Raw genomic sequence first — 26,118 nt, 5'->3', positions numbered from 1 at the left:
TGCATCATGAAATACCAAGAAATTAATATTCAATATCTTGTGTGTTGTAGAGCTTAGCCATGCACTGTCTTAACATATATCACAAGGGTCAGTGGCGTAACGAAACTTGAGGGGGCCCCCTGCAAAGTACATGGAGGGTGCCCCCCATTCTCCGCGTCAGTCAAGAGCTCTCAGGCCAGCGACCCGCCATACTGCAGGGGCTCACCTCAACCATAAAAAAAGGATTCTGGTTCCTCCATTGGTCACATCCGCCCTTACATCGGGCGAATTACATACATCAGTAAATATTGCTGCTGCGCCCTCCAGCAAAGTTACATAACACTGCCTCCAGCCGGCCTACCAAACACATCCTCCTACTTGATGACCCACCTTTAAGCGAAGCCCGCTCAGTTGACCACCTCCAAACACAGACCACTGCCTTCATGCCTGCTACTAACGCATCCATTACACTCTACTCCCAACCCAATGAAACCCGCAGTTATGCTTTTCCGCCTCCCTTTAAAACCACCCCATGGATGTCACTATGAACCCGTGACTGCCGCCCACTGCTCCTCTGTCCACTACCGACAGAAAAAACGGTGGCTGGTCCCCATCTAACCACTGCCTACCAGAAACGACAGAGCCTTTCAGCTGCTGCCCTCCCCAATGCCACTGTAGTAGTTTAAAACATGTTAAACAATCTCTTCAACTGACCACCCCAAAACAGTTCTTCCTGCTAGCCTCTATGGCGTCAAAGCCGTTCTTGCTACTTTTCATCCTCTGCATGATGCACACAATAATATTAAATGTACAAAGGTTCCGATTTTAGTTTCCTCACACCAACATTAATTTACACAATGTACTCCACTAAACCATACCTCCTGTCAAAGGCAAACCTGATCCAATGTGTAGCACAAGTCAGCAAGTACCCAAAGGACAAACACCAGAGAGAATGCGCGAGTCATGTAATTAAACCTACAGTGAGAATGTAGCATTTCCCCGGCCACTGTCAGCCCAGTGAAGCCTGCAACCGCACATTGGGTCATCAATACCGGCAAAATCTAAAGCGCATTTCCACTTCCTTTCAATGGCAGCTCCTGATACATATACCTATAACTTCTGTGCGGCATCTACCACAGACCACAGCATTTTTTGTCTCCCTAAGACTAACTGAATGCTGTCGGTGAACGCTTCTCTCCACCCTTCCTTACTAATAACTAATGGAGGATAATGAAAAAAAATATAGTATTTTCTTATGCAAATAGCGTATCAAGCACTTGCTGTCCGCAGTCCTCACCAGATCCACACGTATCAATATTCTGCTATCGCACCATCCTGTCAACCCTATGATTATCTGGAGATGTTTTTTATGCCTTCCGTGAACTGGGAAAAACAATACCTTGCACGAAAACAAGTCCCTTTAAAAACTTTGCTACTTATACAGGCTCGCAAAGCACTTACTTGTTTTACTTACTGTAATTGTAAAGCAAACAGGTAACTCATTCTAGGATTGGAATTACTGCTTAGAAGTGTGGAAGTTAATACTGAGACGTAGGATGATTTTTTGCATGTCTACCAGAGACTCGTTCTTCCCTGCATGCGCACACAATGCTACAATACAATTTAGCTTAACAAATTGTTCAGAAATGTCCCAGTAAGGAAAGGAACAGCCCATATTATTTTTACCCCCAAAAATAGACAAACGTCCACTTTATACTCCATGACATAAAAGCCTTAGCGTGCACAGATTGTCCAAATCCACGCCACCAAATTCAGCCCTGCCAAGTACCACGCATCTGGCATTAGACTAACGCATTTCAGAGTGGTGTTCCGCATCACCGCACTGAAATGCAAAATCATGCATAACATACATTGCGCCTGTTCGGGTACCAGTGCTGCTAATCAATGCTGGTGTAGTATTATTTCCATGTGGCCGTCCGTCTGTTTTCTGGTGCTTCCCCATTCTCCTAAACGCGATGCGGTAAATTTCGTTATGCAGTACAGCTGCCTGTGTGGTAGTCCTGTAATGAATGTTCCTTTTCTATGCCCACAACAATTTGCCTTATTTCCGTAGTGTGTCCATAAAGTTAGGTCTTGCAAGGATTTCTTGCAGGCGTGCGCGCCATGCAACGGCAGCACTACGATGTCAGCTGCTTCGAGTGCGACATCTGCAAGGAATGGTTTCTGATGGGAGCTAGGGGCTTGAGAAGGGTACCGGAGCTCTGGAGTGGGTGATGTGACCTGGGATGACCTCCGCCTCCCTGTGGGGAGCGATGTGCAAAAACGGACGCTCTGCATGTGGGAGGCGGGATCTAAGATTCCAACACGATGACAACACAGCGCTGAAGTGCCCAATTTCATTGCTGTTTTGTTGTTGGGGGAACGGAAATAACGATGAGTGAGTATTAAAGGAATAACATGCAGAAGTCTGTTTCCAGGCTGATTCCTACTTGTTTTCTTCGAAACTTTCACATGGCAGTAATAACTACTTTCAGCAGCAGCCATACCGGAATGAAAAACAAAAACGTTGATTGTGAAGGTCCCGTAAATCCTGTGACCTAGGTGTATTGGTAACTCTTACCTGTGTCAGAGCGTTGATTTCTTCAGATGCAAGATAGATATATAGTTGCACCGATTAGGGATGTTACAATTGCTAAATGCGTGGCAATGGTTTCCAAAAGCTTTACTGTACCCAGGTGACTTTGTATTGATACTGCACATTACACTCTTGGAGTGCATAGACATAACCTCCCCTCCCCTTACTGCCATGAATTATTGAATTATTGCTCCTCAGAGGGTTAGCGCCTCCAGTCATCTCTCATAGTTCCACCTGTTACTGTGGTCAGTCACCTCGCAGCCATCCAACGCCTGTTTGCCCTCCCACGGTCCTCAATGCTCCTCTTTTGACTAGAGTCCATCGAGAGGCATGCTCTAACAGTCTACTATATTGCCTCATCCAGCCTCTCAAGTTCGGTCCTCTGCCTGCTGGTCGCAGGCCCGTGAGGCCCAATTTACACACACAGAGAAGAGGCCTCAGGTCCCCCTTCGTCCAGCAGGTGTTGTATTAATGCACCTACAGACCTTACTCCGCAGACGAGCTGATTGCGCTGAGGGTCTAGGTGCCTACCGAGGCACAAGGAGCTATGGCCTAACTCTAGTCTGGAGCATCAGAGGCACCACTGCACATACTGCTTCAGGCTCGGATCTCCCCTCCTCTCACACTCCTGGCTAAATGGACGAAACACTTTAGCCCAGGGCAGTCTAGACCACATAGTCCTAAAACATGTTAGACCCCAGCCCCCCCCCACCTCAGACAGAAGATTACTGAGGAGGCACTAGAGGGTAGGTCACTGGGTCTTACTGTGATTTTAACATCCCAGAAACGGACTGATTACTCATAGATGAAAGCAGCTCTTTTTGGAAGGTTTAATGTGACCACAGATTAGCATTTAAAAAAAAGTTGCAGCATTTCTACGCAGAGTAACCAGACATTATGGGAGGCCTGATTGGACCTGGAATGAACTGCCACTTTTAAAGTGCTGGAGTAAGTGCAACCTGGCGCAGGGAAACCTCTGATTTCTGCAGAGAACATCCTATGTATTTATTTTGTAGAGTTACATTAATATGTAACTGATGGAAAACTGCTTGGCGCTTGCAAGTTTGCAAAGACACCTGGCAGGCTGATCACCATGAGGGTGCAGAGGAATACACCTCAATTAGAACACATTTTCACACTGCTTCACTCATAGATGCCAAGGTTTCAGATTGGTAAGTGTGAGGTTTTCATAATTTAACTGTAATAATGGGTGACATTCACACAGTCCGACTCTGCTCAGTTTTCAGTAGCCTGCCGTTAGCGCACTTTAGTTCAGTGACTTTCTTAGAGTTTCTAGTTGCTCAAATTGGGTGTAATTTCTGATATTTATATGTTTCCCTCCTCTTCATTGCTTGATTTTGCTCACGAGAAAGTGTCACTCATAATTGTTGAAATGTCACTCATAATTACACTGAAATTATGAAAATGTCACACATAGCAATCTGAAACCTTGCAGCTATGCTAATTCTACCACACACAGCACATTTGAACAGCTCATAATTCCATGCCACACAATTCAACTATAAATAATTTAACCCTACAACATTCCATACCACATAATTACAATCCAAAAAATTAAAAAACACATATTTCCACTTCACTCCATACCACATAATTCCACATCACATAATAACATTCCACACAACTTAATACCCCTCCAAACGACATAATTACACTCCACACAACACAATTCAACTACACATAATTACACTTCAACCTATATAATTATACTTCACACAACATATTTACACTCAGCTCCAAAACACATAATTACGCTCCACAAGATACAACTCTACAACATGCTGCATAATTCCACTCCGAACAATTATACACCACACCATGCCACAGAATTCCACACATCACACAATTCCACAATTTATCCCCACACAATACATCACTCAACGTAATTACACTCCACATACTACCACTCAGCACCACATAATTTACCTCCACTCAATTATGCTCTACTCCATATTGCATAAATACACTCCACATAAATCCAGTCTATGCCACATGGCAACATTCCACATAACTACACTTCACACCATGCCTCATAATACAACTCAACACAATTTTCACTCAACAGCGCACACTTCCACGTCACACAAATTCAACTCTACACATTTCCATTCCACACCACATAATTCAACAACAAACTACATAATTCAAATCAACAACACAATTACACAACACACCACATACATCCAATCTACACTACAAAATTCCACATCATGCTACAATATTTAACAGCAAACCACATAAGTAAACTCCACTACATACCACTCCACAACACAAAATACCATTCCAGATAATCTCACTCCATAACACTCAATTCCACTCCACATAATTCCAGTACACTCAATACCACACAATTACTATCCACATAATTACACTGCACACCATGCCACATTATTTCACTACACAGATCCAATCCACTCAACACAATTCCACAACTAACAATTCCAATCCAAACCATATATGTCCACTTGACACCACACACATTCACTCCACTCCAAACAGAAAACGCATAGGAAAAAAAAAATTGGGGCATATTTACAAGGGCTTTATCTCTGCTTTTTTGGCTTACAAAGCCAAAAAGCGGAGATAAAACCAGCACCCTATTTACAAGAGGGTGCTAACATGCATAATCACATGTTAGCACCCTTTTTCCCAACGCCTCAATTTGCATCTCCATGAGATGCAAAGTGGGCGTTACTGGGCGTACCCAAGATGGACTACCTTGCAAATATCGCTGATGTTTACATCGCAATATTTACAAGGCACCCCACATGATTTTAGCACACATTAGATTTTGGCGAAAATGGCCGTTTTCGCCAAAACGTAACGTCTGCTAAAATCCTGACTTAGCCATCCCTAACATAGGGGGTGGATTATGCTGATACGACCCTATGGGTCGTATCAGTAAGGTTATTGCCCTTTTGCAGGGAACATCGCTGGAAAACCAGCGATGTTCCCTGCAAAAGGGCGATAACCTCGCTATCTCTGGAATTTTTATCGCCCTGGAGTAACGCGTTGTTAATAAATACCAGAGATAGCATGCGATAATATAATTATCGCTAAGCACGGCCATCGATAATTATCGCTGGCCGTTGTTAATATGCCCCATTGTCCTTTACAACCTCAATAGATCTAACTTTCACAAATGCAAGACCAATTGCATTGCAAATGCTTGTTTACCTTCCAATGCGTCCCAGCAGATCCTGTTCCTGGAGCTGCACACCTGTCACTGTCAGCTCTGTGTTGCCTCATCCCTTCTCAGAGGAGCAGTGCCCTGTGGAGAATGCTCTCTCTGGGGGCCCCCACCCCCATCCTTTTTCCGGGCCTGGCTCTGATTGAAGAGAAACAATGTAACTTGTTACTTTGTTTCTCTTCAGTCCTGGGTCAATGCGAGGAGCTCAGAGCAGGCTGCACACTGCTGCTGATTTAGAGCAAGCCTCTGACAGCTCTCTACAGATGAGCTGAGGGGGCCCCCTCCGCATACTGAAGACTAGGGGACCCCCGTACCGCATGGGCTGCGGAGGTGTTTGTTATGCCCCTGACGAGGGTTATGAACTAAACTAACAACCTATTCTGCAAATAATATAAAAAGTAATATGTGCAGGTATATCTGTTATTACAGAACAATTTTAAAAGAAATGTGCTTAAACTTTCCTACACACTACCAATTTCCCAAAACTTCTTTTGGGGGACTGATGCTCAAATATCTTGTTAAAGTAGTTTTTTCTGTCCTTTTAAGTTGCTGCAATTGACCTGGAGTGTTTGGAATTTTCTGCTTGTCATAGACTGTCCTCAAAAGTAGAATCTGATATTTCACATTATACTAGGTTGATTGGCCCAATTCAAGATTAAACACATTGGCTATTCATTGTTTTAAAATGTTTTGAGCGAGAACCGCCCAAATCCCTGAAAATTATAAGAAATACTTACATGGTGAACAATATTGCTGACATAGTTTACTTTCAAATGCACCTATTCACCACATGCAGTTCAGAAGAACTAATATGCATTGCACCTGAACAACAAACGCAGACACCCCCATAAGTAATTGTAAAATGTCTGCAATGATATTTGTCCACTGATTTGACTTGCTAGCCACCCCCACCCCAAACCCCCCAACATTGTGTCTAGTTGCTCACTTAATATAGGCAGGGTAGCCAAACTCTTCATTGTGTAATGAGGCGACAATCAATCAATCAATCGATCAAGAAATTTATATAGCGCGCTACTCACCCGGAGGGTCTCAAGGCGCTTGGGGGGGAGGTCTGCTACTGCTCGAACAACCACGTCTTGAGTTGCTTCCTGAAGGAGAGGTGGTCTTGGGTCTGGCGGAGGTGGATGGGGAGGGAGTTCCATGTCTTGGCTGCCAGGTAGGAGAAGGATCTTCCTCCCATGGTGGTTCTTCGGATGCGTGGAACGGCGGCGAGGGCGTGGCTGGTCGATCGAAGCTGGCGGGTGGGAGTGTAGAAGGTCAGGCGGTTGTTGAGGTACCTGGGGCCCAGGTCGTGGAGAGCCTTGTGTGCGTGGGTGAGGAGTCGGAACGTGATTCTCTTGTTGACGGGGAGCCAGTGCAGGTCTCTCAGGTGTCCGGAGATGTGGCTGTGACGGGGGATGTCCAGGATGAGTCGTGCGGAGGCGTTCTGGATGCGTTGGAGTCTCTTCTGTAGTTTGGCTGTGGTTCCGGTGTAGAGGGTGTTTCCGTAGCCCAGTCGGCTGGTGACAAGTGCCTGGATGACCGTCTTCCTGGTTTCGGTGGGGATCCATCGGAAGATCTTACGGAGCATGCGTAGGATGTTGAAGCATGAAGATGAGACGGCATTGACTTGTCTGGTCATCGAGAGGGAGGAGTCCAGGATGAAGCCCAGGTTGCGTGCGTGGTCCGATGGTTTGGGTGCACTGCCCAGGGCAGGGGGCCACCAGGAGTCGTCCCAGGCGGAGGAAGATGGTCCCAGGATGAGGACTTCCGTCTTGTCTGAGTTCAGTTTCAGACGGCTGTTCTGCATCCACTCGGCTACGTCTTTCATCCCTTCGTGTAGGTTAGTTCTGGCGGTGGCTGGGTCGTTGGTGAGGGAGAGGATCAGCTGAGTGTTGTCGGCGTAGGAGATGATGTTGAGGTTGGGTTGGCGTGCGATGGCCGCGAGGGGGCTCATGTAGATGTTGAAGAGGGTGGGGCCGAGTGAAGATCCTTGTGGTACGCCGCAGATGACTTCGGTGGCCTCGGATCTGAACGGGGGGAGGCGGACTCTCTGGGTTCTCCCGGCGAGGAACAAGATGATCCACTCCAGAGCCTTCTCTTGGATTCCGACGTTGCTGAGGCGTTGTACTAGGGTGCGGTGGCAGACCGTGTCGAACGCTGCGGAGAGATCCAGGAGGATGAGGGCCGCTGTTTCCCCGTTGTCGAGCAGGGCTCGGATGTCGTCAGTGGCTGCGATGGGGGCGGTCTCGGTGCTGTGATTGGCACGGAAGCCTGACTGCGAGGGGTCGAGGGATCCGTTCGTCTCGAGGAAGGCGGCAAGCTGTCGGTTGACGGTCTTCTCGATGACTTTGGCAGGAAAAGGGAGGAGCGAGATGGGGCGGTAGTTCTTGAGGTCGGTGGGGTCTGCTGAAGGTTTCTTCAGGAGGGCGCTGAGTTCTGCATGCTTCCAGCTCTCCGGGAAGGTGGCGGTGTTGAAGGAGCAGTTGATGATGTCTCGGAGTTGGGGTGCGATGACGGAGGCGGCCTTGTTGAAGACGTGGTGGGGGCATGGGTCGGTTGGTGATCCGGCGTACAGGCCCATTGTGACCACTATTGGATCAGCCACTGAGGCATTATCCAAATACGTAGATGCCATTTTGAGACCGCATGTACCCAAAATAAGATCCTATATAAGGGACACGACGGACATCATTAATAAAATTGAACGGACTGATTTCAACCAGGCGACACAGCTCCTAGTCACGATGGACATAGAGGCCCTGTATAGCAATATACCGCAAGTAGCAGCATCAGAAGCTGTGAGATGGTTCATTGAGGCCTATGACATAAATTGTCCAGTCAATTTTATACTGGAATGCCTAGACATTATACTCCAAGAAAATACTTTTGAATTTAATGGGTCTCTGTATCAGCAAACCCAGGGAGTAAGCATGGGGGCTTCCTGTGCCCCAACAGTAGCAAAAATTTTCATGGCATATTACGAGCATAAATTCATCTACAATGAGGTGGCACCCTTCAGTGAATCTATCACCAATTGGTCTAGATTCATAGACGATGTTTTTTATATCTGGAATGGGGCGGAGGCCGATTTAACGGAATTCATCTCATGGCTCAATCTTTGTGATGCAAACATCCGTTTCGTGGCTGCTAGCAGTAAATACGAAGTCGAATTTCTCGACGTAATCATTAAATCAAATGGGCAACAACTCTTGGTGGATTTATTCACTAAACCCACGGCACGGAATACTTTATTGCACTTCTCTAGCTATCATCCCAGAACACAAAAAACAACTATTCCATTTGGTCAGTTCCTTCGCCTCCGGAGGAATTGTACTAATTTAACAGACTATGATAAGCAGTCGGAAATTATGAAAGCCAAATTTATAGCAAGAGGCTACCCTAAGAGATTGGTGCGAGATTCCTTCAAAAGAGCGCGATATTACGATCGCCAATGTCTATTGAACAAAAAAGCAACTAAGGAGCAAAATCGATTGGTTATGATCATGCGGCATTCAACTTTGAATGAGCCGGTACGCCAGATCATTAATTCAAATTGGCACATTCTCAATGCCTCAAGAAATGAATCAAACTCCTTATTAAAGCCGATGTTCGCATATCGGAAAAATAAGAACTTAAAGGATCTAATAACAAGGTCACGAATGCAAAAGAGTATGCCCACCTCCGTACAAACCACTAATGAAGGGTTACCTCCCATCAAAGGGAACTACAGATGTATGTCGTGCCTTGCTTGCAAATCTGCATTGGAGGTAAAACAATACTCCATAAATGGAGTCAAGATAGAACTGCAAAGTTTGACGAACTGTAAAACCACCAATATAGTTTACGCAGTGTTATGCCCCTGCAATAAAACTTATGTGGGCGAGACGTCCAGGTCTATGGCAACCCGTCTAACAGAACACAGATCTGCAATTAAAACAAGAAAAGTACAAGCGCCATTAGTGCAACATTTTATTGATTTTAATCATACCATGGAAGACATTCGATGGTTGATCTTAGAGAAAGTCAATATTTGTGGACCTCAAGGAATGGAAATCCGTAAGAGGAGGGAGGTGTACTGGATATTTTCTCTGGACACATACAAGAGAGGTTTGAACAACGAGATACCGTGGAGCCAAGCCATTCGCTATAACACTTGACATCTCCTCCTGACACTGAAAAGTATAATCCCCTCACCTTGTTTCATTTCAGGGTTTTATATGCCCCCCTTAAAATCGGTAAATCAAACCGAATATCAAATAGCTAAATTAGGATTCCCATAAAGAGCATGAGATGTTAAGCATATAAACTCTGAAATGAACTGTCATAAGGTATTGTTGTTTTTTCCTTTCCTACGCACACACTAGTGCAACATGGATGAGCGCCTGGCACTCATGTGCAGGGTTGAATTTTAACAATATCTTTCTAACCACTAGGACACTAGTGGCAATGTTTTCATCCTTTGCCTTTTTGGATGCAAATATTAAGTACAATTTTAATCACAAAAAGGTTAGACAACAAGTAGTGCAGGGTATACACCTTTAAAACACAAGAGAACTAGCCCTTCATCCTCTGAGGCATGTCATTGGATATGGCAAAATCAGGTGGACAAAATCTGACCAATAAAGGAAGGGCTTAGAATATATATTAGGCTCCCCAATGGTCAGCCTTGTTTGTACTTCGATGCCAGATCTCAAACCCAGAAGGAAGGAAAGTGAACAGGACCGAGTGAGTATGGGCGCATTTTGTGATTAAGTTGATAGAGTAGGAAATCGTTTTTGACTCTGCTGCAGCTAAAAGTGGCAATTTTGCACACTTTCTTACAGATAGCATAACGATACTCTGGGGAAACAAATGCTCCGGTTACATGTTTTGAGACTGGCGTGAAAGGTTAACCAACGGACATCCGAACTGCGCTAGCATTTTTCAGTGAGTAAAAAAGTAACATATAAGATTAAGAGTCACTAAAGCCTAGCAGGCTGAGAATGTCATAAAAGATATGCCGTGAGAGGTGTTGTCTGTGTTTCTGAATAGAGTGAGTTCGCATCGGCGCACCTGCAGTTTGGAGAAATTGCGAACCCATGGTTATCTGAACCATGCGAGTATCTGTGAATAAGTTAGAACACGTTTAAATATATTGCATCCACTTAGAGAGATATCATGCGAACAAAACTTGCAAAAGAGAAAAATCCTTGTTTTTACATTTACCATTTATCTAGAAATGTGCTGACCGACCGGGAAAAAGGTTTCTCAAAAGCCAAGCTGCAGTGTGAGAAAAGTGAGCTCGAGGCTGCACGCCCGTAGTCAGGGTGAATTCGGAACCCACGTTTTGACGAATCACGCACACACTTGCGAGTAAGTTGAGAATAACATTGTATCCACTCAGAGATCTATCACGGGCATCAAGTCTAGAAAAGGTGAAAGATAAAACATTGGCTATGTTTATCTCCATATTGCTATAGAATCGTACTGACCAAAGGATTCAGAAGTCTCTCAACAGTTAAGCGGGTACATAGCGAATAATAAAGACGCAGGAGCCCATGAGTAAGTATATAATCATCTCAGCTAAATAAGCAACCTAATTAGTAAGCATCAGGGCTCTGTAACACAGGCAGGCAGTCTCTAAATATTTCCGCCTTTGATTGTTGTTTGCCGTAGAATCATCGAAACTGTCCGTGTTTTCCAGTAAGCCGAGTCGGAGCGCAGCCCAGTGTAGAGATAGCCACCCATGAAAGTAGATGACAAGATATCGTAAACAAAGGAAATAGAGAAAGCTCTAAATTCATCTCTTCTTGGAACCTGGAATCAGAAAATCAAGGTAACATTAGTAGCACGTGAATATGGTAACATAGAAAACGAGGAAATAGATATCAAAATTATCCCGTTTATGTAGATAGTTGCTTGATTCAATACCAGATTATGGTTTAGTCAACACAATGGGCTGATCCCTCCACCTTTAATCTTGCTGGTAAGAACCCTTATGAATTATCGCCTTTACATGTTACACCACTTCAGTTTAAACCTAAACTATGTGTAAATAAGAGCGATATGGCAGATAGGAGATGACATTAGTGTCTACATCTGTGAATTCAATTGATAATGACTCCCTAGATCTAAAGTTTTCCCTTACAGATTTTATAACAAGTTTGTGTAACTAATATGTATAGATATATAGATGTAAATAGAAATGTATAGGTGAATAGAAGTCATACATGTATAAGAGTGCATGTCTAAAATAGTTTTTTTAATAATCATAAATGTACACTTGATGTATTTGGTATGTGCAAGCGATTATAGTTTATGTTTCTTTTACCATAGGATTTAAGAAATTATGGCCACCTGAGGAAGGCTGAACGCCGAAACGCGCGTAGATTTAACAAAAGCCATAATTGATATTTGCTCTCTATCTCTGTTGTATGTAAATATGGAATGTAAATATGATTGCCCAACTGAATATGAAATGATACAGCATTGATGATAAGAAATGTCTATATAGAAGGACTCATGATTTTCTATTGTATATATCAAAAAATATTCAAATAGTAAGAAATAAAGAAGTTCAATGAAAATATGGTCCTTGCAATAGTCATGTTTTGATTAATGGGGGCAGACATAACAATCACTTGTACATTACCTGGTTTTTTATAAATTGTTTCCTATATTTTTGTTCACAATTATTTGCTTTAAAACCCTGAGATAGGAAACTAAATTAGGGGTACCCTTGTTGAATTGCAGTATACAGATCCAATCCACTCAACACAATTCCACAACTAACAATTCCAATCCAAACCATATATGTCCACTTGACACCACACACATTCACTCCACTCCAAACAGAAAACGCATAGGAAAAAAAAATTGGGGCATATTTACAAGGGCTTTATCTCTGCTTTTTTGGCTTACAAAGCCCAAAAAGCGGAGATAAAACCAGCACCCTATTTACAAGAGGGTGCTAACATGCATAATCGCATGTTAGCACCCTTTTTCCCAACGCCTCACTTTGCATCTCCATGAGATGCAAAGTGGGTGTTTCTGGGCGTACCCAAGATGGACTACCTTGCAAATATCGCTGATGTTTACATCGCAATATTTACAAGGCACCCCACATGATTTTAGCACACATTAGATTTTGGCGAAAATGGCCGTTTTCGCCAAAACGTAACGTCTGCTAAAATCCTGACTTAGCCATCCCTAACATAGGGGGTGGATTATGCTGATACGACCCTATGGGTCGTATCAGTAAGGTTATTGCCCTTTTGCAGGGAACATCGCTGGAAAACCAGCGATGTTCCCTGCAAAAGGGCGATAACCTCGCTATCTCTGGAATTTTTATCGCCCTGGAGTAACGCGTTGTTAATAAATACCAGAGATAGCATGCGATAATATAATTATCGCTAAGCACGGCCATCAATAATTATCGCTGGCCGTTGTTAATATGCCCCATTGTCCTTTACAACCTCAATAGATTTAACTTTCACAAATGCAAGACCAATTGCATTGCAAATGCTTGTTTACCTTCCAATGCGTCCCAGCAGATCCTGTTCCTGGAGCTGCACACCTGTCACTGTCAGCTCTGTGTTGCCTCATCCCTTCTCAGAGGAGCAGTGCCCTGTGGAGAATGCTCTCTCTGGGGGCCCCCACCCCCATCCTTTTTCCGGGCCTGGCTCTGATTGAAGAGAAACAATGTAACTTGTTACTTTGTTTCTCTTCAGTCCTGGGTCAATGCGATGAGCTCAGAGCAGGCTGCACACTGCTGCTGCTTTAGAACAAGCCTCTGACAGCTCTCTACAGATGAGCTGAGGGAGCCCCCTCCGCATACTGAAGACTAGGGGACCCCCGTACCGCATGGGCTGCGGAGGTGTTTGTTAAGCCCCTGACGAGGGTTGTGAACTAAACTAACAACCTATTCTGCAAATAATATAAAAAGTAATACGTGCAGGTATATCTGTTATTACAGAACAATTTTAAAAGAAATGTGCTTAAACTTTCCTACACACTACCAATTTCCCAAAACTTCTTTTGGGGGACTGATGCTCAAATATCTTGTTAAAGTAGTTTTTCTGTCCTTTTAAGTTGCTGCAATTGACCTGGAGTGTTTGGAATTTTCTGCTTGTCATAGACTGTCCTCAAAAGTAGAATCTGATATTTCACATTATACTAGGTTGATTGGCCCAATTCAAGATTAAACACATTGGCTATTCATTGTTTTAAAATGTTTTGAGCGAGAACCGCCCAAATCCCTGAAAATTATAAGAAATACTTACATGGTGAACAATATTGCTGACATAGTTTACTTTCAAATGCACCTATTCACCACATGCAGTTCAGAAGAACTAAAATGCATTGCACCTGAACAACAAACGCAGACACCCCCATAAGTAATTGTAAAATGTCTGCAATGATATTTGTCCACTGATTTGACTTGCTATCCACCCCCACCCCAAACCCCCCAACATTGTGTCTAGTTGCTCACTTAATATAGGCAGGGTAGCCAAACTCTTCATTGTGTAATGAGGCGACAATCAATCAATCAATCAATCAAGAAATTTATATAGCGCGCTACTCACCCGGAGGGTCTCAAGGCGCTTGGGGGGGGTGGTCTGCTACTGCTCGAACAACCAGGTCTTGAGTTGCTTCCTGAAGGAGAGGTGGTCTTGGGTCTGGCGGAGGTGGATGGGGAGGGAGTTCCATGTCTTGGCTGCCAGGTAGGAGAAGGATCTTCCTCCCATGGTGGTTCTTCGGATGCGTGGAATGGCGGCGAGGGCGTGGCTGGTCGATCGAAGCTGGCGGGTGGGAGTGTAGAAGGTCAGGCGGTTGTTGAGGTACCTGGGGCCCAGGTCGTGGAGAGCCTTGTGTGCGTGGGTGAGGAGTCGGAACGTGATTCTCTTGTTGACGGGGAGCCAGTGCAGGTCTCTCAGGTGTCCGGAGATGTGGCTGTGACGGGGGATGTCCAGGATGAGTCGTGCGGAGGCGTTCTGGATGCGTTGGAGTCTCTTCTGTAGTTTGGCTGTGGTTCCGGTGTAGAGGGTGTTTCCGTAGCCCAGTCGGCTGGTGACAAGTGCCTGGATGACCGTCTTCCTGGTTTCGGTGGGGATCCATCGGAAGATCTTATGGAGCATGCGTAGGATGTTGAAGCATGAAGATGAGACGGCATTGACTTGTCTGGTCATCGAGAGGGAGGAGTCCAGGATGAAGCCCAGGTTGCGTGCGTGGTCCGATGGTTTGGGTGCGCTGCCCAGGGCAGGGGGCCACCAGGAGTCGTCCCAGGCGGAGGAAGATGGTCCCAGGATGAGGACTTCCGTCTTGTCTGAGTTCAGTTTCAGACAGCTGTTCTGCATCCACTCGGCTACGTCTTTCATCCCTTCGTGTAGGTTAGTTCTGGCGGTGGCTGGGTCGTTGGTGAGGGAGAGGATCAGCTGAGTGTCGTCGGCGTAGGAGATGATGTTGAGGTTGTGTTGGCGTGCGATGGCCGCGAGGGGGCTCATGTAGATGTTGAAGAGGGTGGGGCCGAGTGAAGATCCTTGTGGTACGCCGCAGATGACTTCGGTGGCCTCGGATCTGAACGGGGGGAGGCGGACTCTCTGGGTTCTTCCGGCGAGGAACAAGATGATCCACTCCAGAGCCTTCTCTTGGATTCCGACGTTGCTGAGGCGTTGTACTAGGGTGCGGTGGCAGACCGTGTCGAACGCTGCGGAGAGATCCAGGAGGATGAGGGCCGCTGTTTCCCCATTGTCGAGCAGGGCTCGGATGTCGTCAGTGGCTGCGATGAGGGCGGTCTCGGTGCTGTGATTGGCACGGAAGCCGGACTGCGAGGGGTCGAGGGATCCGTTCGTCTCGAGGAAGGCGGCAAGCTGTCGGTTGACGGTCTTCTCGATGACTTTGGCAGGAAAAGGGAGGAGCGAGATGGGGTGGTAGTTCTTGAGGTCGGTGGGGTCTGCTGAAGGTTTCTTCAGGAGGGCGCTGAGTTCTGCATGCTTCCATCTCTCCGGGAAGGTGGCGGTGTTGAAGGAGCAGTTGATGATGTCTCGGAGTTGGGGTGCGATGACGGAGGCGGCCTTGTTGAAGACGTGGTGGGGGCATGGGTCGGTTGGTGATCCGGCGTGGATGGTGTTCATTGTGTGGATGGTGTCTTCGGTGCTGACCGGGTTCCAGGCGCGGAGGGTGGTGGTGGGGTGCGTCGGTTCGGTGGTTGGGTGCATGGGCTGTGTGCCGAAGCTGTTGTGTATGTCGGCGATCTTGCTGTGGAAGAACGAGGCTAGTGAGTCGCAGAGTTCTTGCCAGGGGGTGATGGCGTTGGTTTCGGCGCTGGGGTTGGAGAGCTCTTTGACGATGCTGAAGAGTTCCTTGCTGTTGTGTGAGTTGTTGTCTAGTCGTTCCTTGAATGCTATCTTCTTGGTGATGTGGATCAGCTGGTGGTGTTTGCGGGTGGCGTGCTTGAGGGCAGTCATGTTGTCTGTAGTCGGGTCTTTGCGCCAGGCTTTCTTGAGGTTGCGGCACTTCTTCTTGGAGTTCTTGAGATCGTCGTTGAACCAGGAAGCCTTCTTGCTGCCGGGCCTGCTGGGATGGTTTTTCAGGGGTGCAAGGTCGTCAGCGCAGTTGGTGATCCACTGTGTGAGGTTGTTGGCTGCTTGATTGGGGTCCATTGAGCTGGCGGGAGGATTCTGGTTCAGGGATGTGGAGAGCTGGTCAGAGGTGATCTTGTTCCAGCTCCTACGGGGAACCGGCTGCGGGTGATGGTGAGTCGTGGTCCTTCTGAAGCTGAAGTGGACACAGCTGTGGTCTGTCCAGTGGAGTCCGGTGGAGTGGCCGAAGGCGATGTCCTTGCTGGAGGAGAAGACGGGGTCAAGCGTGTGTCCGGCGTAGTGGGTGGGGGTGTTCACCAGCTGCTTGAGTCCGAGGTTGGCGAGGTTGTCCAGCAGGGTGGTGGTGTTGCTGTCCTTGTTGTTCTCCAGGTGGAAGTTGGGGTCCCCTAGGAGGATGTAGTCAGCGGAGGAGAGGGCGTGTGGGCTGATGAAGTCTGCGATGTCTTCGCTGAATCGTGTGCGAGGTCCCGGGAGTCTGTAGATGAGGGTGCCTCTGAGTGTGGTCTTGGGGTCGGTGTGTATCTGGAAGTGAAGATGTTCGGCGGCTGTGAGGGTGTCATCGGAGTTGGTCATGATGCGGATGGTGTTCTTGTGGACAATGGCGATGCCTCCTCCAGTCTGGTTGACGCGGTCCCTCCGGGTGATCTTGTATCCGTCCGGAATGGCGATGGCGATGTCGGGCGCTGAGGAGGCGTTCATCCAAGTTTCCGTGAGGAAAGCGACGTCTGGAGATGTGGTGTCGAGCAGGTTCCAGAGTTCCACGGCGTGCCTGTGGACGGAGCGGGTGTTGAGCAGGATGCATTTCAGGTGGTTGCTGCTGGCGCTCGGCTTGGCGGGTGTGGTGCCGGTCCGGATGCAGGAGAAGTTGCAGGATTGGCAGCTGAAGGGTCCGTGGGAGCGACGCGGGGTGGCTCGGTAGCATCCGTGGATCCGGCCGGTGTTGAGTGCGTTGAGGGTGGCGGAATCGTAAGTCCGGCGGGTGGGATGGCCTCTGTGGGGGCCAGGGGTTCTGGCGCTGGGCGCGGTCCAGGCATGGACAGGCGCAGACGGGCTTGCCTTTGGCGCGCCTTCGGCGCACAATCGGCGCGCCCGCTGCGCGTGCGTGGGGGCGTCATAAGAAGGTAGCTGGGAGGGAGGGTCAGCTGGGTGGTGGGAGCGGGGTGGCCAATGGGCTGGCGGGGGGCGGGGCCGCAGGGAGGCAGCGGCGGGAAAGTCAGGTGCGGGTGGCTCAGCGGCGGCTGGGTCGCCCAAGCGAATCACAGGCACAGGAAGCAGGAGGAGCGTGGGGGCGACCAGGCCTGGGCAAGGCTCAGCGGTCGCTCCCGAGGTGGAGAGAGAGGTCCCCTTAAGAAGGTAGCCGGGAGGGAGGGTCAGCTGGGTGGCGGGAGCGGGGCGGCCAAAGGGCTGGAGGGGGGCGGGGCCGCAGGGAGGCAGCGGCGGGAAAGTCGGGTGCGGGCGGCTCAGCGGCGGCTGGGTCGCCCAAGCGAATCACAGGCACAGGAAGCAGGAGGAGCGTGGGGGCGACCAGGCCTGGGCAAGGCTCAGCGGTCGCTAGGCGACTATTGCAAAAGCCATACTACAATAGTGGGATGGCGAACGAGCAGCTGCAACAACAACGAAGGCCACTATTTATCTATTTATGGACTTGGCAGCTCGTCTTGCTCGTAGCACAGTTCTGTTTTCTGACTGAAAACAGTGGCGTAACGCAAAATGATGGCGGGCTTTTCTGGAACGGCAAAGCTCAGTAACTAAGGAGCGAGCAGCATTGGCCATCACTCTCCACACAGGTCACTCAGCTGGCCTCTGCTATGAGCCGCACTGCCATGGAGAGACCGTGGCCCTTTCTAGGGGCTCAGTCTGCAAGTGCACTCTCCCCTCCTCCAACATGCAGCACAATAGTATCACAGTGGGAAGAGGCCACAGCTGTCTCCCGGACAACCCCACAATTGACAACGTTGAAGCAGCTTCCCAGGGCTGCTCTTTGCACTGGTACACACAGTCCTTCCATTCAAAAGCCTCCTGTCCATCATCTCTCTGCTTCCATTTTCTCCTCTGCTCAGGTGCTTAGGCATAAATTGCCTTCAGAACTCTAATTAAGGCGCTATCTACAGATTGGACAGCAGGTTATCTTACTGACGGAAAGCAATTCCGAACACAACTGTTCTGCTAGCAGCATCAATACCCCTCCATCTCTATACTGCTACATTCGTAAACTTTTTTTTTTAAATCTGTGATTTTGCCTTTCTGATCTAATTTCTCAATTTGTTGATCAAATGGAAGGTACCAATTGGGGGGGTTGCCATTCTCCTCTTCTGTGCTTTTCTAAGGAATGATTTTTCTATTATGGATATTCCAACTTACATCGATTTTAATTCAAATATATTTCAGTTTGAGGATTTTGATAATTATTTTTTCATTATTTTTGACTGCTATTGGCGGCCCTATTTTGACTAAAAGCTTTAGCTGTGTGATAAAAGGAAGAGGCACTTAAGGAATTTCCAATATCTTTTCTTTAGCAAATGCACCTTTTTAGTCTATCTGATTTTTGTTTTGGCGTTAAATTACATACAATGTGTTTCTACAAAAATTTTGTAGATCTGCTTGTGTTGTTTGCCTGTTGCATAATATGGATGTAGCAAATTAGTTTCGTTACTGTCATTATTAAATAGATATGTGTGCTCAAGATCAAGAACAGAGCAAACTGAATTTGCTCTGTTTTCACTGTTTGCATAATTAGGACTTGAACAAATATACTTGGTTCGTTTATAAAATGTGTAAGATAAAGCTAGGTTTGGTCTTTCTGGCTTAGAACAAAAATAACATAAAAAGTGCAAAATCAATTTGTTTTCTTTTTTGGAACAAATTTTATTTTTGGATTGGCTTTTAGTTGAGCAAGACAACATCAAAAAATGTAAAATGGTAAATAAGCAATAGATGCACTGAGACCCGTAATGAAAACATATGTAACCGCATGTTGTCTTTAATTTTGTTGCCTCCTCCACGATTTTACTATGGATGAAACCATAATCCCCATTTTTTATGTATTTTAGATTGTTGTAGAGCCCTACATGGAACTGATAGCTGCCTCAAAGCTTTCAGGGATGAGGATGGTCGCAGGTGAAGACTGCAGCATCCAGGGCAGTATAGAGATAGTATTATAGCTCAGGCTGTTTCTTGAGAAGCAGGTTGTCACTCCAGGTCAGACCAGGAAAGCATCAGGCATCATGTATCGTCCTTTCTGAGTCTTCCGAGAGATACTGATGATAAATCTGTAACCATCATGGGCACTGCCAGAATACACTCACCACTCCTCCCCCGCCTGCTGTGTGAGCAGAGCAGCCCAGACCCACCGGCCCCTCAAAACTGCTTCAGCAGGGAAAAATAGAATGATAATAACATTGTGTTATTATCATTTTATTTTTCGTTTTTTATACTGCTGAAAAGCAGTAGAGCAACGCTCTTCTGCCTTAGCGGAGGAGCCACCACTGCTGGTGAGCTCCTCAGCTGACCTGTTTTTTCCTCATTTCTGTGCTTGAGGGAGGGGGCACCCTAGCCTATATGGAATAAGCTAGCTTCCTCTAGTATGACCACTTCCTATGAAGTGTGTGAAACATATAGCCCATTCTCCAAATAAAAAAGATGGAGGAAATCTCTGGTTTGTGTGTCTTTGTGACCCACCCCACACGTGTAGCTAACCACTGACTACACTCCCCTCCCAGCCCTCTCCTAATCGAATTAGAGAGGCTTCCATCGGGCTTGGGATCAAGGCAGTTGGGGCGAGCCTGGGTCCTATGACATTTCTTCTCCTGCCTTTGAAGCTTAGAACTCCCCAGACCCCTTTCTCTCCCTGGGTTCTCCAGGAAGCAAATCTCCTCCCACCAAATGGTTGTATTTTTTCAGCCTCTGGCCTCTTCACACCTGCTTAGGGAGCAGTATGGCTCAAACTTTCAAAGGTGGACCAGTCAGAAGAGGCTGCTATGGGGCTTCTTTAGGTAACTTCCAGAGTTAGTTCTAAAACTACTTTCCTGTAATAGTTATATTAATTCCAACTTTGGTTTAGTGTTGGATTTAATGTGACCATTAATTTGATACTTTGAATGGTGTTGCAAGCTACTTCCAAAGCAAAGATAGACTTTAATACATTTAATAAAGCCTTCCCCATTTTAGCCTATGGAGCTGGCAGCCCTACATAGGGAAAATCGACATTGGTTGTTTTTCCTTACCAGGGCATATAAAAGCATATTTTATATTGTCCCTGCTTTTTATAACTATACAGCCTACTATTGAGGCAGCCAGGGCAGACCTTATAAGTAATAAAAAGGTAACTTTGGATTTTGGAAGTTCATTTTAATTCCAAAGTCGAATTTGGACTTAGTTTATTGTAAAACCAGCCTGCAAGGCAGGCCTGGCTTTAAAATGAAACCAGACACCACAGCAGTGCACACTTGAGTACATTAATTTCACTGGGGTCTCTAAACCTACATGCCCTACCATATACTAGGGACTTACAGGTAGTTGGTCTTTGCCAATTAGAAGGACACCAATAACCATATGCCTTGAGAGGACAGAGCACTCTTCCTGGACCTGGTTAGCAGAGCCCAGGGTAATTTCAGAGTCAGTAACCACCAGCATCAGTCAAAAATGGGGGTGATTGAGGCAAAAAGGACGACTTTCCTATACATAGCATTAGAAAAGTGAACCTTATCTAGGCTCTCTTGCCTTCAAAATGTCAACTCAGTGCGTGGATGTCGCTAATGGACGAAGTAGTTTTAAAGTGTTTACAAAACATGTGGCAAGCCATTTATTTTGACAGATAACTAAGGAGGCAGAGAACAAGGCAGGTCTCTGTAAAGGGAAGCTTTGTGTTCCTCAGTAAGGCAACACCTCATTCGAGAGTCGTTTCGAACTACTGCTTAGATTTTTAAGCGAACCCATGATGCTGTCTCCTCTTGTTCTTTGAGACTTTCATCTTGATTGCACTCTGTGAATGGAATCACGTTTAAAAAAATTGTGCATACTGCTGAGAAACACTAATGCCCTGGGTGAGAAAATGTGAAATGATTGAGATCCAGAATGCCTGCACCCTTCTCCCCCCCTCCTCCCACCCCGATGATGCAGCTATGATTCACAATCTGTTACCACTCCAAAGGTGTTTCAAAAAGGGAATGCAGGGACAGAGGTCTGCTGTCTCTTGCAGGTCTCCATTCCTGCATAGGCAGCCATTTGCAGGGAGTTGCAAATTGCAGCCTGTTTTTGTGCATAGATGGCATGCATATTGCATTAACGTTTACAACCCAGTCGGTGTGCTACCCGCACATCCCTGGATTGCCAATGGGAATGATACCTTGGACCCAGTTCCAGTTTAGCTCCCCCATCATTTTCGCATTATAGGCGACCCCCATTCTTTTTTTAACCTATTTTGGCAGGCCGCCCAACCTCATTTGAATTAAAGTCCTCGGTTCCTTTCTTTGCCAATGTTTCTCTACATGTATATTACAGTGGATTTTGAGCCACCAATTTATTCATCTAGGAGGGTGGCTGCCTTGTTTCTGTTTGTTCTCTCTTAGCGTCAGGGCCTCTGTCAGAGTGGAAAGAATGTCCGCGAGCTGCTCTGTGCTCAATCCCAATGCTGGCTCAGTCGGGCTCATCTTTCAGTACACCACATGTGCCTCACTCAGGGTGTGTGAACACAAAAGCAACAGCAGTGCTTTTCGGCCTTGTTTTGTTCAGGCAGTGGCTTCGCGCATCCGAATGCAGCTATTGGATGGCAAAGTGTCCTCGTTTGGTGTGGTTCTTCCGATTCCAGGTTTACTTCCCTTCCCTTCGATCTGAATACCGAGCTGTGGCTGATTTTTGAACCGCACACTGAAAGAGACGAACATCAGCTGCAAACAGTGATGCTTGTTTACAAGCTTTCACTTTTTCCATTAGAAGTGACGCCCAGGCAGCGCAAGAGGCTTGTAAATAAGCCCCAGTAACATTAAGGGTTATTTTGGTGCTCGATTTATGTCGGGCTCCTTAACACTGGCGTCATTTTTGCAGCTTATTGTTGAAATATGAAGCAAGAACGGAGTTAAACAAGCATTGGCATAGCCAATAGGTCTCGCCTTTGGGACCTTATATATGTTTAGCCATGCAACAGTTGATGTTGTTGCACCAAGGATATTGTGCTGCATATCTAAATACTTATAAGATCCCAAAAGCGAGACCTATTGGCTATGCCAATGCTTGTTTTTAAGAGGGAGAGTACCGGCACTTCTCCAGAGAAAAGCAATACTTTTAATTGGAGAGTACCGGCACGTCTCAAAAACAAGCAGGTACTCTAGTACAGAGTACCTGCACTTAAATGTTTCTATTTAAAGCACCCAATAAATCTGTGTCTTAGGGAACAAGGTTGTTCCTAACAAGCGGGTTAGCGCCTAGAAGATTTTCATGCCTTTTTGCCTTCTCTTTTGCGGACCTTCTTTACAACACCGTTCAAGGGGCATTTGCCTGGAGCTCACATTAGCACCGGCTCGGTGTCTTTGGGACAGGAGCCATGGAAGGAATAGGCTACGCTTTTGAAGTCCAACTGGTCTTTCTCCCGAGTCGTCCATGGTGCTGGTCGACACCACGCTGTTGGTGCCAAGTGCCTGTCTGGACAGACTGTGCATAGAGGGACCCCGATACAAGGCACTGCCAGAGTCGAGTACTTCCACTTCCTGGGCAGGGGCAGTTCTGTCCCTTCCCACTTGTGGGGGGACTCCCCGTCCTCTCAAAGCTTCTTTCCCTCCACGGATATCTTTGATGGTTGGAGTGAAATGTTCCAACCTCTTCGGTCAATGTATTAATAACGCAGAGCTGCACACTTCTGCCCCTGTGGAGACCCCCTCCGCACAAAGTAACACAGGTGTGATCACAGTACTTTGTACCAGATCATGCCCACTCTTGGCACCTGCCCTCCCTTCCTTCTAATCGCAAAGTTACTGCCTCGCTCAAAGAGAGAGGGTACTCTACTCATGATAGTAGCAATGGGGTGACAGAGAATGTTGAGGTTCATGCTCCTTCATGAGATGGTGCTCTTCATAGCCCCCTCATCACAGAAATGAACGGTCCCATCTTGGGATTAGTCCATTGTGACGACCACCTTATAATGCCCCCTTTGTACTCATGAGAAGGCCTCCTTAAAGGGTTGTTCTCTAAAAGCATAGCTTCTTGTAGTCACACCACTGAAGCAGAGCGGTCTTGTGGCCACCCAGTCACTTGTTAAATGTTGTTGGAGGGAGACACGTTCCTTCTGGGTCTGCAGTTTGTACTCAAGGGGGTCTTGCCGTGCCATAGTGAGCATCAGAGAGTTTCACTTTCTTTGAAAGGTGCTCCTCGCCCGAGGAAGTCCTCCTCGAATGTTGGAAGGGTGGTGAACATAGCTTTGTTAGTAATGTCTCCTTTCCTCCGACATCAAACACCCTCTGCGAATGTGGGGCTGTGTGGTGGTCCCCGTGGCCTGTGACTTGGCCCAGGGGGAGCCACCATGCTCAATTCAAGGCAAGCCAGGTATCGGCATGGCTGCCTTGTGGGTGCAGACCCCGGGGTCTCCCTCGGACACCGGCAAGCACCGGCATGGATGGCATCCTTCTCTTTCATTGCTAACCACTTTCTGGGAGTGCGCGATCCAGGGACCGGAACGTCTGAGCAGAGGGCTCCGTCGTCTGTGGTGTATGCATGACCCTTCTTTCCTCATCAAAATGTCACGTGTCCTTAGCAGCGCCCACGCTTCGTAAGACGAGCGCGTTAAGTATTGGCATGTAGCTCAGAACATGCGAGGACTACTAGTTATGTTATTATTGTTATTAAAAATTTATAAAGCGCACGTACGCCCGAGGGCTTCTTGGCGCTGGAAAGATAAAAAACATAACAAAGGGTGAGTCTACCGGAAGCGTTATTTCAAGTAAGCTTTTGTGAAGAGGTGAGTCTTGAATGCCTTTCTGAAGGCAAGGAGGTCTTTACTCTGTCTGAGGGCTAGTGGCAGAGAATTCCATAGGGTAGCTGCTAGGAAATGGAAGCTGCTGCCGCCTTGTCGTTTTTTCTTAAAGCGAGGTACTTCAAGAAGGTCTTTGTGGGCAGATCTTAGGTTCCGTGAGGGAACATATCTTCCGATCAGCTGTCTGATGAATAGAGGTCCCTTGCCTTGCAGAGCCTTAAAGATGATGCACCCGGCTTTGAATTCGGCTCTTTGAGCCACGGGTAGCCAGTGCAGGCTCTCTAGGCCTGGTTTAATCGATTCCCATTTGGGTACTTTGCAGATCAGCCTAGCGGCCTGATTCTGCAAGTACTGCAGTCTTCTGAGTTGTCCTACGGGTAGGCCTAGGTATAGGCTGTTTGAGAAGTCGATGTGGGAGAGGACTAGGGCCATGACAACCTGAATTAAGGCGGAGGGAGTGAGGAAATGGGCGATTTTCCTAATTTTCCTCAATTGGAAAAATCCAGAAGAAACCACGGTTCCAATTTGAGATTTTAGCGAGAGGTCCTCATTGATGGTTATCCCCAGACTTTTTACAGTCAGAGATTTCTTAGGGGGGAGGCCCATGTCAGTCGGCCAGAAGTTAGGGCTCCAACTGATTTCGCTCTTGCCGGGCAGGATCAACTCAGTTTTCCCTGGGTTTAATTTAAGGTGATTTGAGGACATCCAGCTCTGGATTAGAGTCATAGTGGCTTGGAAGTCCTCCACCGCATTTGGGGAGTTGAGAACAAAAACGAGCTGCAAGTCATCTGCATAGTTATATACAGTGACTTTGTGCATTCTCAGGGCAAAAAGAAGGGGTCGCATGTACAAATTGAATAACAAGGGGGATAATGAAGAGCCTTGGGGCACCCCACAGAAAGACTTGACTTTGGCGGCAGAAAAGGAGCCTAAGCGGACAGACTGAGTACGTTCGGAGATGAACGATTTCAACCAGGCTAGGGCAGAGTCTCTGAGACCCGCCTGTTCGACACGGTTGACCAGAATGGAATAGTCAACCGTGTCGAATGCAGCGGACAAGTCAAGAAGTACTAGGGCTTGATGAAGGTTGTTGTCAGCGTTGGACCTCAAGGTGTTCTGGACGGCCAATATTACTGCCTCAGTGGAGTGACCAGGCCGGAAACCTGCTTGGTTGGGTTGGAGATATTCCGTTTCCTCCACGAAATTAGAGAGGCAGTTGGTAACATGCGCCTCCAGCATTTTCGATAGGAAGGGCAGCAAGGATATGGGCCGATAATTCGTGAGGTCCAGCGGGTCGATACCAGGTTTCTTGGTGAGGGGAATCAATAAGGCCTGCTTGAAGCTGCTAGTGAGGGGGAGGAGGAGGGAAATGGAATTACTCTATTTATTTCTCACTTTTGACCATCACCAAGGACTTCCCGGCCTCTCCCTGGAATGGTTCTGACGTCAGCAACCATGCTTTGGATTGTACACAAAGGAAGTATTTGGGGGTAGTGGACAGTGGGACACAGATGCAAACACTGGTGATAGCTGGGAAGACTAGGATGAGGAGGCAAGACTCCGAGTACTCAGATCACAGGCAAGTAATCGCTCCTCCCCCTGGAGGGGCCCTCTCTGGCTCCTGGACACCGGAAGGCCGATTTCAGCTGCTCACTGTTTTCCTGCCGACGCTCATGATGTTCTGTCAGCGCCCGCCAAGAAGTAGGGTCCGAAGCGGTGTGCACCCTGCACAGGGCTGTGACCCCCCATTGTCAGAGCCGGTAGCAGCCGGTCCGAGTACCAGGGACAC

The 26,118-nt window shown here is 47.1% G+C and overlaps 1 protein-coding gene and 2 long non-coding RNA genes across 7 annotated transcripts in view; all 3 read left to right on the top strand.

The window, feature by feature from the left end:
* TRIM55 (tripartite motif containing 55) overlaps positions 1-26,118 on the top strand; it is a 604,973-nt gene that overhangs the window by 249,142 nt on the left and 329,713 nt on the right. The gene's annotated exons all lie outside the window — the stretch shown is intronic.
* LOC146831236 (uncharacterized) lies at positions 10,613-11,323 on the top strand. The gene is made up of 3 exons (XR_014961533.1): positions 10,613-10,715; positions 11,006-11,141; positions 11,249-11,323. It is a non-coding gene; the product is annotated as an uncharacterized LOC146831236 (long non-coding RNA).
* LOC146831235 (uncharacterized) lies at positions 11,477-12,355 on the top strand. The gene is made up of 2 exons (XR_014961534.1): positions 11,477-11,604; positions 12,105-12,355. It is a non-coding gene; the product is annotated as an uncharacterized LOC146831235 (long non-coding RNA).

Source organism: Triturus cristatus, chromosome 5_1 (assembly GCF_964204655.1).
Source record: "Triturus cristatus chromosome 5_1, aTriCri1.1, whole genome shotgun sequence".
NCBI lineage: Eukaryota > Metazoa > Chordata > Amphibia > Caudata > Salamandridae > Triturus > Triturus cristatus.
This window is presented reverse-complemented; position numbering and strand designations above follow the sequence as displayed.